General features: G+C 46.9%; 1 protein-coding gene across 2 annotated transcripts in view; it reads left to right on the top strand.

The window, feature by feature from the left end:
- Positions 1-14653, top strand: part of Gria1 (glutamate ionotropic receptor AMPA type subunit 1) — a 319398-nt gene that overhangs the window by 238865 nt on the left and 65880 nt on the right. The window lies entirely within an intron of this gene.

The raw sequence follows: 14653 nt of genomic DNA, 5'->3' as shown, positions 1-14653 counted from the left end.
CAGCCTGGGTAGTCTGGTCTTACTAAAGTGTGTGCACACCCAGCACCCAGTGGTGCCATTTGCTTGCCTTAGACTCTCTGTCCTAGACTCTTGTAACAACAACTCCATCCATCTCAGCCTTCCATTTAACACTGGAAGAATCTAAGCTCAGACACACTGAAGGCATTTAAATATTTGAAAGACAAGAGAAGCTGTATGTGATCATACAGGCCTGTAATTCCAGCAGGCCGGCCTGGGCTGTGCGGTGACGATGGGAGCAACAGACGTAGAAACTTGGCAGTGTTACTCTTACTTGGCTTTTGTCCAGTGTGTTGTGGTTCCTATCTGAGCCCCTTTGCCTCTTAATACAAAGGGGGTGTGTGCTTAAATAGTGGCATATGTCTGTAATGCCCTTTTATCAGCGTTGTCAAAAGTTACCAGCGAGCGTAAGTCATACTAGTGTATCGCAGGGCAGTGACCTCAGATTCATATGGCAGAAAAGAATGTGAGTTAAACTGGGAAGTTAACAAATCTACCTGAAATAGAAAAAAAAATGCATGGACTGTTTGAGGTTTCCCCCATCATGGGGGTTGTGGAGGGGACCCCAGCCCAGGGCTGCTTCACGTCTCCATCTGAAGCTGCCGATGGATGAAAAAGCCAGAGGCTGAGCATCCTGCTGAGAGACTGAACAAGCCTCCTAACTCAGAGGAGGAAGAAGAGTCAATGCCTCACACGCTCTCACAATGGCCTGGAAATGTTCAAATGAAAGTCGGGGCTCTGGAGAGAAGTCTCTGCTGTCACCCCAATTTCCCCGCTGGAGCTCCAGTCTTCAGGAAGAGCGAGGCAAAGCCTCTCTCTTTAGGTAGCTCTGGAGGTCTAAGGTGTGAGAAACAAAGACCCTCACTTCATACTAGAGATTCTCATTTCATAGTGAGAGTACTGGAGACTCAGAGGGCTGAGATAGAGGTAGTTCCTTTTAGAATTCCGCAAAACCTAGAATGGCAGACAGCACTGACGGGGAATAGGTTTTAAAGTCTGAAACCCACCTCTCACACACCTTCTCATTGGATGAGGGATCAGGAGGACACACTCTTAGCCACCATCTAGCGCTGTCCCATGTTGTGTATGTTGTCTTCTCAACAAAACCAGTGTCCATGTTCCTCTGCATTTTACACCCTGTTTACTTTAAAGCTTCTCACATGTTAGTAATTTTCTCTAAGCTTCTCATTTGCGGATTGGGTGGCTTGGCAGAATCGGAGTTGGGGAATTAGATAGACTAGCAGGCAGGCTACAGCAGCAGCAGTCTGGTGTTTTCTGTTCATTCATAGTTAGCTCTAAGCTGGCTCAAGGAGCCTTTGAAAATGAGCCATCATATTTTATTGTTAACATACAGTTTGAATGGTTGAATGGAAGGAGAGACTTTTTTATCCCACACCAGAATCCCAACAGGTTGTTTTCTGAAAGGTATCCCAAGAGTGGCTTGTCCTTAGCACCTGCTGTACGGCGGGTGTGGCCGGGTGCTGCGGTGTACATCACTGAAAAGGTGGATTAGCATCCCTCCCTTGGAGCTCCTGGTGCAGTACAAGGAGGTGGGAAGCAAACCCGATAGGAAGGCACCCAATAGACACCCCAGTTTCATGGGGTGGAGTCTGGTTTTCAGGGATGGGTGGAATTTGGCCAAAATCATGAAGACAATCAGGGGGTAAGTTCGACAGCACAAGATGGAAGGTGTGCTTGGAGTCCTTGCTTTTCCCATGTTGTGATCAAATACCCCACAAGAAGCAACCTAAGGGAGGACGGGTTTCACTGAGCTCACATTCCGAGTGTCCAGTCATCAGGACAGCAAAGGCGTGATGGTGGGAGCAGCCCGTGACCCTCTCTTTCCAGGCTGGGTGTCCCCATCAGTTAGTACTCTGCAGAAATGCCCTCACAGACAGCCCCAGAGGTGTGCCTCGGGAGTCCCCTAGACGTGTCCTGACTCAATCAACTTGTCAATCAAGTTGTCTTCTGCCATGGTGAACTGTGGGTGCACGTGTCGGCAATAGAGGGTGGCTCCTGCTTCATCCTGGGTGCTCTTCACTGTAGGAATCTACGGATCAAATGCAGCTGAGCCTGGAGTGGGCTTGTGGGTCTGGAAAGGTGTTTGCATAGATTGCATGGCTGTGTAGCTAGTGCATTTAGACGGACTTGCAATATTAGGCTTTTGTATTTTTTTAAAAAAAATAACTCTGCTCCATTTTTGGTTCTATGTGTAAAATCTGATTGTTGTGTTTTTATTTTCTTTCTCATGTGTTGGGAAAATCAGGCCATGCGTGGGGACTGCACTAAGTGGGGCCTGCACTAAAAGGAAGCCAATCCCATCCCTCTACATCCTGGGCTCTACCGAGGGGTGGCTGAGTCTGCCAGGCCCACATTTTCCCTGACCTGACCCTTTGTTGCTTTGTGAACCTTCTCTGGAAGATATAGTATCTGTGATCAGGAAACCCAGTGTTTTGACTGAAAGAATTACTGAGTTCCAGATAAAGAAAAACTAGAACACAGTTAACTGACCGGATGACGAAGGCAGGTTCAGTTTCCTGTAAGGGGGTACTGATAGTTCTACTTCAGCGCGAGTCACCACCTCCAACTGTGGTGTAAGAATGGTTTCTGCCTTGCCTGCCTTCCCCAGCTTTGCTTCAGAGACGTGGAAGGTGAATAAAACCCCAGTTACACGGCAAAATATGGAGAGAGTGTAGGACACAGACACAGAAGCCACATCTAGATCGTGACTGCAAATATACACCCCTGGTGACCTCAGAAGTGGTTCCTCCCAGTGAGGAGGGCAGTTACTGCTGGGACAAGCTGGGAGTCCCATCTTGAGGAAGAGGCAGGATCAGTGTCATCACAGGCACTAGGAACACAGCACTTGGGGACACTATCTCAGACCTCTGTCAGTCCACAGGTCTTACCTGTGGAACCCCAGCATGTCTGAGTGTCATATCTAAAGTTTGTCTCCTCTTGAGTGTTGGCTTCTGCAGGGCTCCAGTCAAGCAAAATATCCCTTCCCAAGGGCCCCAGGCACTGTGTTCTTAAAGGACCTTTGGTGTGAGGGACCTCTGCTGGGTTTCCTACTCAGCTCCTCCCCCTCTATAATGTTGTGTGTCCCCCTTCCCCCTTATGACCTTAAATACCCTTCTGAGCCTATGCTTTGCAGAGATACCTGCAAACCTGACCCTCAGACTAGGACCATTTGATATTAATATCAGCTCTACACTTTTCTACCTGTGTACACTTAAAACATAAATCTCTGTGCCTCGGTTTCCCCATCTAGAAAATAGAGATAATAAAACCTACCTTAATTGAGATGCTGCCCTAGCTTACCTCTCCATTGCTGTGATAGATAAGACACTGACCAAAAGCAGCCTAGAAATGAAAAAATTTATTCCAGCTTACCCTCCATACCATAGTCCATCGCCGAGGGAAGTCGGGGCAGGAACTGAAGCAGAGACCACGGAGGAGTATTTCTCACTGGCTTTCTCCCCATGACTTTCTCAGTTTGCTTTCTTATACCCAAAACCACCTGCCCACAGGTGGCCCTGACCACAGCAGCTTCCCCAACCCTGATATCAATCATTAATCAAGAAAATGCTCCACAGACTTGCCTGCAGACTACACTGTTATGGGCAATTCCTTAATTGATAGCCCCTCTTCCCAGATGACTCCAGCTTGTTTCAAAGTTGACCTGAAGCCAAGCAGCACAGTGTTGCAGGGCTAAATTACACAGTACCTGGTGAGGCCAAGTTCTTCCTCCGCCAGGACTCACACACAGTAAACCCTCCGTGTGCTGTGTCTGTCTCTGCTTCCATCTTACAATCTTCTGTAAGCTCTGAACTCTAGTCACCCAGTTCTGTGACCTAAGGAAACAGAGACGGGAACCTCTTCTCTGTGGCTCGCAGGAAACTATGCATGAGGAAGATGTGGTGATGTCTGCCTAATCCCATGACTTGGGCAAGCAGTGATGGGACGATTGAGAGTTCCAGGTTAGTGTATGTGGGAAAATGAAACCTTGTCTCAACAGAAACAAAAAGCCAGGCAGAGGCACTACAGGTTCCAAACACCCAGCATGCTTGCTGGTTGAGCACAAGCCTTTTATAGCAGCTTTCTCAGGACTGGATCGCTGTTTGCATTTCATGCAGAAAGCAGTCTAAAGAAGAGACTTCCAGGATCTTACCAGCCACCTGGGTAACTCAGGACAGCACAGGGACAGTCTCCGAAATTAGCTGGGATGGGAGGCAAAGTGGGCAAAGTGGAGCTGGAAGGACCCAGAGAGCAGCCTTTCCTCATCATCCTGATGCATCCAGCTACCCTTCTGTTTAGGGACAGTCCCGCAGCCTCTTCGCTGGGAAAGCGATCAAATTGTTGTGTTGTTTTCAGTGTTTGCATCTATGGTGTGTTGGATACACTGGTGAGCACCAGGTTCTGGTCCTTGTTGACTCTCAACTGGATAGGATCTAGGTACTGGACATGCCTGTGAGGGATTGACGAGACTGTGTTCACTGAAACCAGAAGGCACACATGAATGTAATCGAGACCTACAAGGGCTGGGGTCCTGGACTCCATGAAAAGGAGAAAGCAAGCTAAGCACCAGCATTCACCTCTCTCTACTTCTGCTTTCCGAGGCGGAGGCAATGTGACTGGTTGTCTTAAGTGCCCACCTTGTGCCTTCCCTGCCGTGATGGGCTGTGCCCTCGGACTGTGAGACAAACTCGTCCTTTCTTGTTTCTTTGTCTGGTTTGGGAACGTACCAGCAAGGGAAACAATGTATCAGCATGGACTCCTCTGCCTGGCCCACTCTTGCTGTAGATGCCCAAGATCATAGCCTTCGTCTGTGGGACACAACCAGGATGAATCTGAATTGCCCCCATCTTCTAAGCCCAGCAATCCTCCTAACAATAATTGAGGAATCCCAGGGATTGTTAGAATTTGTAAAAGAAAAACATCTCTTCTAAAACATTCTTCTACAACATTCCCAAAGTCTGATTTCTCCCCCTCCTTTCAAAAAAAAGGTGGGGGAGTCACTTTGATTTAGTTTTGGTATTCCATTATTTAAGATATATATATATATATATTATCTATAAGTATTTACTGTTGTTTAAAAAATTTTCTTCTGTAGGAGGGAGTGGGTGCTGGGGAGTATATTCCATCTTCACCAAGTGTGAGGGTAGCATGGACCTCTAGGGGGAGGGAGATGTTGAGACAGAGCAGAAACGAAGTCATTTTAGAGACACCAGCTTTTATTCTCCAATGTAGCTATGAAGTGACTGTCAACACAGGAAGGACCGCTGACCCAGCCCGGGGCTGTGAGGACATACTTTGAGCTGTAGTCTTTAGATGTGGGGTGGATGGGAAACCGTTAGAAATGGCTTCAAAATTAAGGAGCTGGAAACCATCTGGAATATAGACACACGTCCTGTGGAAAGATTTGTGTGCGCATAATCAGATGTACATAGAAGAATGCTTATCTCGCTGTTGTCTGACAGAGCTAGAACTAGCCCACATCCATCAGTAAAGGCCTAGCAGGAAAGGAAAAGTGACAATCCCCAGGCTGTGGAAAAGCACACACCTATTAAAGTGGCCGTGCGGATGGCAACAGGGCTGTGTGGGGACTTTGGGGGTTCTGGACTGAGAAGCAGAGCACACTGGTTGCAAATTACAGACTCTTGACACGGCCTTGTGCTGCCTCTCTGGAACTCAACAACAAGAGAGCTGAGCTCTTGAGGGCCACTGAGTTGGGTCAAGAGGCTTTCTGAGAAGAGAAGCATTCTCTGGGATGAGAAGAGGCTTCTGGAATTAGGGACTGTTCCTTGAAATATGAGGTAAGATTTCTACAAAAGCAAAGAAGGAAGAGGAGGCAGACCTTCTAGGCAGGTGCCTATGAGGAAAGGCACTGAAGGAGTACATTCTGAGCAAAAGAACCTGTCAAGGCATCCCCATCCCCTCCATGGCCTCGGAGCTTATCAGTTAAATGATACATGCCATATCATGATATCTGGGTGCCTGTGACATTCTATAAGGCCGTGAAGTGACATCTTAGAAAGCCCCAGTTGTTCAGTATCACAAGCAGGAAATCAGGAAGCAACTCTCATTTATGTAAGGCTCAGCCCATCCTGGATGGAGCATCATTAGCCATTCTGACATCTGGGATTCCAAGTCCTGTCAGATACCCCAGAAAGGGCTGATCACAGCCACTCAGAAGCCGGCAGGAAGGACGTCAGCCAGAAAGACTCCATGCTTTCTGTGGGGGCCCAAACGCTTAACTGTTTATTTCTTGAAAGTCTCATTCTGGGAATGGGGAGAAAAAAAACAGTAAGGGCCTTATTTTATTCTGTGGTCTTTCTGAGGTGTGTGTGTGTGTGTGTGTGTGTGTGTGTGTGTGTGTGTGTGTATGTGTGTGTGTACCTGTGTGTGTCTATGTACATATTTGTATTCATTATAAAAATATGTACAATATTTATATGTTATGACTTATTAATATATCACAGATAAAAGTAAATATCCATTAAACCAGTGTTTTTATGAATAGAAACAAGAAACACATAGAAATGGCATATTGATGGAGTGTCACATAATTTTTCCTGTGGCGCTGGGAGTTGACCCCAGAACCTCACATCTGCTGTTCAACTACTCTACAAACTTAGCCCATGTAATATTCTCATACACATATACACTGTATAAAGTGTACATCAAGTCAAATGTGCCTCTCTCCTCAAACACTTCTCGTGTTCTTCAGGTAAAGGTACTCAGGATGTTTTCTCCCAGCCTTTTGAAATGTGCACACCGCATGATGTCACCCTGAACCCTGTTGTGGTCAACAACACCCCAGGGCGTCTTGCTTCTGTCTAGCTATCCACTGATCATTTCCCCGTCTCCCCCTCCCCTCTATTCTCCCTGCCCTCTGGGAACCACTACTCTGATCTCACCTTCTGTAAAGTCAATTCTTTAAACTCCAAATATCTTCCCATTCTTGCCTTATTTCATTTAAGACAGGGATCTCCAGTTCCTTCCAGGCTTTGGAAAATGATAGAAATAGTATTCCAATGTACATGTGCACTACATGTTCTCTGTCCAGTGGTCCAGTGTCACACACTTTAGTAGCTCCAGTTTCTTGACTCTTGCTCATGGTGCTATAAGGAACAGGGCATGTAGCGTTTTATAAGCTCTGGGCTGAGAGCCATGCTGCAGGCATCATGGTAGATCTGAAGAAGCAGGAAGCATGTGTGCCAGCCTCTGAGTTTGCAAAGCAGAAGACCCAATGCAAGCAAAAAAAAAAAAAAAATAGTAAATAATAAGGTGGAATGTGCATCTGAGTGATTCCGAGAGCAGAGTTGGTGACCTGCTTGCCCCTGGGGTTACACAGTCTCAGACGAGCAAGCGGAGAGCAGACAGGGAGCATGGGGCTGACAAAGATGGCGAGATGGCTATGTTCAGATCAGGGAGCCCATGTCCAGACACATTTGTGTTTGATCATAGATCTACCATTTAGTAAGCTCTAAAACAACTCAATGGCCTATCCTCGGTTTCCTCAGACTGACAAATGAACATCAGTTTAAACCAACATCACAGGGTCTCTCTTACGTGGAAACAAGCGGAAGCTGACGCCCACACTCCTTGATTAGACCAGGGCTTCACGTCTGAATTCGCTCTTCTTTTACGATCCTCATTTTCCTGTCTGCTGTGCTGGCCACCCCCACCACTGGTTATTCCCTGCTAAGAGTTCTCTGGGCTGGCCTGGCACCTGTCTCTTAACCTGGCCAAGCTCTTGGCCTCTCTGGCCAGAGGGAAGTCCAGAGGCTGTTCCTGGGAGGAGGAGGGCCTCCATGCACAACCTCATTGCTCCCAGACATGTCTGTCACCTGGGCAGGAACTGACTCAGTGCACCTTGCCTGCCTGACACGACTCATCCATTCCCTGACCCCCACGGTGACCCTCTGCTGCCCAGTCCGAGCTCTCCTCCTCTCCTGCCTGCTCTCTCAGGCCGCTGCATTTGCCCCTGCATGACCAGTGGACCTGCAGTTTTCTCTTTGCAGTTTTCATTGAAGCATGCAGCGTGTTATAACCCTTCCAGTGGTATTCTTCAGCCAGCTTTTATTTGGGATGCTGTAAGCAAAACATGCAGAATGGGAGGGGTTCCTGTGGCCATTTTTGCCAGTTTTAATCTGCTACATATAAAAGAGTGATAGTGTGTGGGGGATTTCAAAGGATAGATGGGACAGGGCATTTTCAGAACTTAGCCTGTGCCTTCTATGTAATAGTCTCCCCCAGAAGGTGCATGTCCTCTCTCTTCCCAGGTAGAGCTGTTAATGAGACTTATAGTCAATACTAAGATCCTACACTGTCAGTAGAATCACTGTGTCCACAATAGAGGTCAGTAATTATTAAGCTAATGAATCCATTACTTACTTCCTAATGAATCTATGAATCTATACACTACATTCTGAAAGCCATGCAGTTTCTCTTGTAATCAACTCATTTTAGATTTGGGGAAAACCAAGGTCCAGAGGGCACTCAGGGCCTCGTCAGTTAGCTGAGTATTTTATAATCTGGCCCTCCTCAATGAAGCAAGTTCCCCTAATGGGCATTATGTAAAATTCTAATCTAATGCTTATATTTCAAGCTCTAGAGGGATGGAGGAGAGGAAAGAAGGAAAGGGGAGAAAAGGGAGGAGAAGAGAGAGGGAGAAGGGAGGGGAAGAGGGGAAGAGAGTGCTCCAGCAAACCCTGTATCAAGCCTGAGTGTTGAAAAGGGCTAGGCCACAGCTTTTGGACCTTCTTTTGTTTTGTTTTGTTTTGTTTTGTTTTGTTTTGTTTTGTTTTGTTTTGTTTTTGAGACAGCATCTGGGGTAACCTCAACCTCCCATAGCCCATGTTGACCTTGGCCCCCTGGTCCTTCTGCCACTACCTCAGGAGTGCTGGGATTGCAGGCATGCACCGCTATGCCCAGTCTATGCAAGAATCCAGGGTTTCCTGCACGCTTGGCAAGGATTCTACCAACTCTCTACACGGCCCCCACACTCCAACCGCTGCCCTGTCCTTTTCCTTTAAAGACCGCCCAGAGTCCTCCTCCTCCTAATGCCAGGGGTCTCTGTGTTTAGTGCTTGCTTGGTGGCAAGAGCAGGGAAGCAAAGACGGCTAGCCAGGCTGAGTGAAGTGGCTCGTGTGTGTCACCCACACAGAGGACTAAAGCGGGAGGGTTGGCAGAGAGGGCACGTGTTCCCCACAGCTGTGCAGTGCAGGAACTAGATGGGTCAGGACGGCTATCAGATTTCAGTCGGAATGAGTTGATGGTCCTCCATAGAGAGTGCCTCACAGCCCTACACCAGCCTGCCCTCTGAGGACCCAGGAGATGTATACACAGCAAGAAGTTCCAGGCTCCTGCTTCCATGCTAGCTAGAGGCTCGCTAAGATGAGATCAAGGCACAGGGAAGACCTTAGCTATGTCACGGCCCCTCACACTATCTGTGGTGACCCTAAAAGATAAATGGTCATTGCTAGAAGGTCGTTCCTTATTCCCCATATGACCCTGCAGGGAAAATAAGGGACAGCTTTGGTACGTAACAGAAGCAGCACACCCTCCCTCTCCAGAGAACCAGCAGCTCTCGGGGTACATTGTATCCCAAGAAATCCCACAGGAATAAAGGAAAGTTGTATTTTTTTAAAAGATTGTTATTTTATTTTTGATTGTGTGTATATGTCTGTACATGCTCATGAATGCAGGTATCAGTGAAGCCAGGAGAGGGTGCTATACCCGCTGGACCTAGAGTTACAAACAGTTGTAGCTGCCAAATGTAGATGCTGGGAAACTCAGGTCCTCTGTAAGAGCAGGACATTCCCTTACCCAGTGAGCCACGGACTGAGCCCAGAAGCTGTGCATTTTCCTAGTACAGGTCCTACATCAGAGTTTATAGTATTGTTGTTTTAAACTTCGCCTATTTTCCATCCAACGAACTTTAACTCTGGCTTTAGGAGGTAACACACTGAGCAAGGGAAGATCTTCTGGGGGTGAATTTTGCTTCACATTGTCCCCCATTGACACAGCTGCATTGAGGTTTATAAGTCCTACCAAGATGTAACAGAAGCAGATACGTACATAACTCCTACAAGCCCAGCTCAGGGGCTGTGCAAGTGGCTTGGCCGGCAAAGCGCCTGTTGTATGGACTTGAAGACTTGAACTTGGATCCTCAGCAGGGAGCTAGAAGATCGACACATTGAATCCTCTCTGCATCCCTAGTGCCAGGGAAGGCAAAGACAGGCGGATCTCTAGAACTCACTGACTAATCAGCTGAGCCAAACTGAACAATCCGGGTTTCAGTGAACTCTTGCCTACGAAACTAAAGTGGGGGCTGGGGAGACAGTTCACTGGATAAAAGCATTTGCTATGCAAGCATGAGAACCTGAGTTCCGAATCCTCAGAACCCATGCGAAAACTACAGGTACATCGCGAGCCTCTGAAATCCTGTTCTCCTGTGGGGAGATGGCTAGAGAAAGGAAAGGCTACAAGAGCTTGTAGGAAAGCCTGCTTAATATATACAGCAAACAAGCAGCCAAGAGATACAACTGCCTTGAGCAAAATGGAAAGTGAAGACTGTCTTAGGGTTTCTATCATGGAATCAAAACTCTATGTCTGAAAAGCAAGTTGGGGAGGAAAGGGTTTATTCAGCTCACGCTTCCACAGCAATGTTCATCATTTAAGGAAGTCAGGACAGGAGGCAGGAGCTGATGCAGAGACCGTAGAGGGGTGCTGCTAACTAATTTGCTTCCCATGTTTTGCTCAGCCAATCCATTGGACCCAGTACCTCCAGCACAGGAAGGGAACCACCCCCAATGGGCTGGGACCTCACTCATCAATAACTAATTAAGAAAATGCCTTACAGCCCTATCTTATGGAGCCATTTTCTCAATTGAGGATTCCTTCTCTCAGTAACTCTAGTTTGTGTATCAAGCTAACATAAAACTAGCCAACACAAGGAGAAACACCCAAGGTTGACCTTTAGTCTGCAGGCACATATCACATGAATGCCTGTGTTCTATTCCAGACATGAATGTGCACACATTCTTACACACACACACACACACATAGTGAGAGCAACTGAGTAAGACACTTCAACTGAACCACAGTCTTCCACATGCACAAACATTCATACGCACACAAGCAATAAGATGGAGAGTAACAGGAGATGCCTGACATCAGTCTATGGCTTTCATGTGAAACTACATGTACATGTATGTCCAAAACTATATGAAAGTGCCCCCCTTTCTTCTTCTTCTTCTTCTTCTTCTTCTTCTTCTTCTTCTTCTTCTTCTTCTTCTTCTTCTTCTTCTTCTTCTTCTTCTTCTTCTTCTTCTTCTTCTTTTTCTTCTTCTTCTTCTTCTTCTTCTTCTTCTTCTTCTTCTTCTTCTTCTTCTTCTCCTCCTCCTCCTCCTCCTCCTCCTCCTCCCTCTTCTTCTTTTCCTTCTTCTTTTCTCCTTCTCCTTCCCCTTCCCCTCCCTCTCCCTCTCCCCTCCTCCTTTTCCTTCTCATCTCCTTCTCCTTCTTCTTCTCCTTCTTCTTCTTCCTCTTCTTCCTGTATTTTCCTGTACAGTCATGGTCCATTCAACCTCCTTGTTGTACAGTGCTTTATTCTGTGAATATCAGTTTCTGTTCCAGTTACTGAGATAGAATACTCTAATGAAAGCAATGCAAGGGGAAGGTGTTTATTGTGGCTCACAGTTCAAGGATGCAGTCCCTCAGGTCAGGGACGTCAAGTGGCAGGACCTGGAGGTAGTTGGTCACAAGCCACCCATTGTCAGGATGCAGAGGCATTAATGCTACTGCTCAGCTCCCTATCTCCACTTACACAGTCCAGGCTCCCAGCCAAGGAACAGTGCCGCCCACAGTGGGCAAGTCTTCTCACCTCAGTTAATGTAATCTCCCATAGGCACACCCAGAGAATGGTGCCACCCTCAGCATCTCCCAGGTGATTCTAGGTTCTGTCAAGCTGACAAGAGCAAACATCTCAATGAATATGATCTTGGAAGGTGGACTTTTGCATTTCTCCATCATGAGGCTAGTCTACGTAGGACTGCTATGAATAGCCCTGCAAAATCTTGCAGTGAACATATGTGGCTTTCCTTTGGGTGTATAACTTAAGAGTGGAATTCCTGAGTCAAGTTATGTACATTTTCCTATTGAAGCTTCTACCAAGCTGTTTCATAAGGGACCGCACAAATTTAGACTCTTGTCAGCAGACCATGTGAGTTCCAGTTACTTCACATTTTCCTTTTTTATTTTATCCAAGTCTGTCATCATGCTGCATTACGGCTTGACTCTGCATTTCCCTGGTGACAGTACTCCTTCCGTACCCAATCGCTGCTGAGCATCTTGTGTCTGGTACAAGCAACTTTCTAAGTCTCTGCTAGAGCTTCACTTCCGTTGCTTTGACAAAACATCCTGACAAGCAGCATCTTAGGGAAGGAAAGGGCTTATTTCAGTTCACAATTCCTACAGCCCGTCACTGAGGGGAAGTCAAGGCAGGAACTCAAACAGCTAGTCACAGCAGATCCACAGTCACAATCTGAGAGACATAAACACAGAAATGCTGCCTGATTGCTTGTGTTATTGTACTCAGCTAGATTTAGATTTAGGGTTAGCTAGATACATATGAGGACCCTTCACTAGGGAATGGTGCCACCCTCAGCAGCAGGACAGATGAAGTGGCCAGTGAGAGTGAGGGCAAGCAGGCAAAACGCAAAAGCCTCCTTCTCCTGTGTCCTTTTATGCAGATGCCATCAGAAAGTATAGCCCAGATTTTAAGGTGGGTCTCCCCACCTCAAAGGATCTAAAAACGAAAATCCCCTGCAGATATGTCCAGGTACTTGGGTTTTAGGTGATTTCAGGTGTGGTCAAGTTGAGACCAAAATTTGCCAACACGGAAGCCTTTATTTCCTCAGAGCTATGAAAATATTCTTCTGTCTCAAACAAACAAATGAAAAGGAAACAGGGGGAGACAGGTTGGGGAGATAGCATAGACAGGAACGTACTTTTGTGCAAACATTAGGACCTAAGTTCAATATCTAGCACTCACCAGTATGGTAGCATCCACCAGTAATCCCAGCATAACTGGGACTTGCTGGCAGGCTAGCCTAACCGGTGTTGAGCTCCAGAACAAGGAGAGATACTGTCTCAAAAAAAAGTAAACAGTATCTGAGGAATGACTCCTAAGGTTGATCTCTGGCCTCTGTACACACACAGACACACACAGACACAGACACACACACACACACACACACACACACACACACACATGGAACGAAGGAGACAAGGTTTTTATTTTAACACATGGAAAGCCTACTGAACTTGTGTGTTCTACCTCAAGACTATCCTCTTCCCTGCTGTGTTCCCTTTTCTCATGGAGCAGTTGTCACACACATGCAAGCATGTACCTGGGACCTCAGTTCAGGTCCATTCACACTTCTGCATGCCTTCACCCGGCCCCACCCACCCCGATTCATGGAGCTTGAGGACACGTTTTGTCCCCTACCGGCACTGGGGCAGAGGCAGTACGATTGCACAGAGGAGCTGTGTGCAGGGGCTCCTTCCACACTGGAATATACTGGAACAGTGGTCTGTCTCTCACAGACACCGGTAAGAAGAGACAGAGTCAGATCTTGAAAACTGCTTTGTTCAGAAAGTCGGCAATCTAAGACAGTGGACCCACAATCCCTCAATCTGCCTTCTATTTCCCCTCCAGATTATATAGGGAGGAGGGGGAAGGAACAAGGTCAACCAAGTATTCAGAGCTCAGACTTACCCCCTCCAGTCAGGTGGTCAGCCATGTGACTGAGACACGTGAAATATCCATGCTTCCCTCATGATTGCCCTCTATACTTGCCCCTCCTCCTGGTGACGTCTGGGTCCAGGCTCTTCTCAAAGTTCTGTTCTGCTGTTGTCAGCCTTGTCCTCTGAAGGACATCTGAGCTGCGGTGGAGGTTCCCTCAGAACAGAGAAACCATTGCAGTATGGACATGCTAAGCGACTAGTCACATGTATGTGCTGGTTCCTTTTTATAGTATGGAGTACCAGATGAAACAGGAAAGTGCCCGTAGCTGCTCTTCCTGCCCCGTGACTTCCACCTAGAAGTTCACGAGAAGAATTGTTAACAGTACTTTCCAGATGTGAGATGCTGTGCTTTCCAGATGTGAGATGCTATGCTCTCACGGAGTAGCAACAGCTGTGACATTTATCAAGGGTCCAGAGCAAGCCAATAACCGAGACTCTGTGTCACCCAGTTTCATGTGTAGCGTCTCACAACACTGAACATGATGGATGATGTCTGGGACACCTGCGCATAGAAAAAGGCATTCTTAGCAAGCCTGGAAAACTCTGGAGAGTTCTAGAAAAAAAAAGGCAGGAAGAAATGTGTTGGCTTAATCTAAATCAACCTAAAAGATGTTGTATTTCAGAAGAGAGGGCAGGTGGTGGGGAGCATAAAGGAATTTATTTTGCATTCAGAACATATATACTTTATTTGCTTTTAGCCTTAATGCAGGACGAAAACTAGAATTGCATGGGCATAGTCTAAGAGAAGAAAATTGAAAAGTTGGGTTTTTTTGTTAGTTCATTTTTAGCCACAGAGCCTAAGGGTTTGACTGAGTAACAG

This window comes from Myodes glareolus, chromosome 9, assembly GCF_982192425.1.
Source record: "Myodes glareolus chromosome 9, mMyoGla1.1, whole genome shotgun sequence".
Classification (NCBI taxonomy): domain Eukaryota; kingdom Metazoa; phylum Chordata; class Mammalia; order Rodentia; family Cricetidae; genus Myodes; species Myodes glareolus.
Note: the sequence above shows the minus strand (reverse complement) of the source record. Positions and strands in the feature narration are given on the sequence as shown.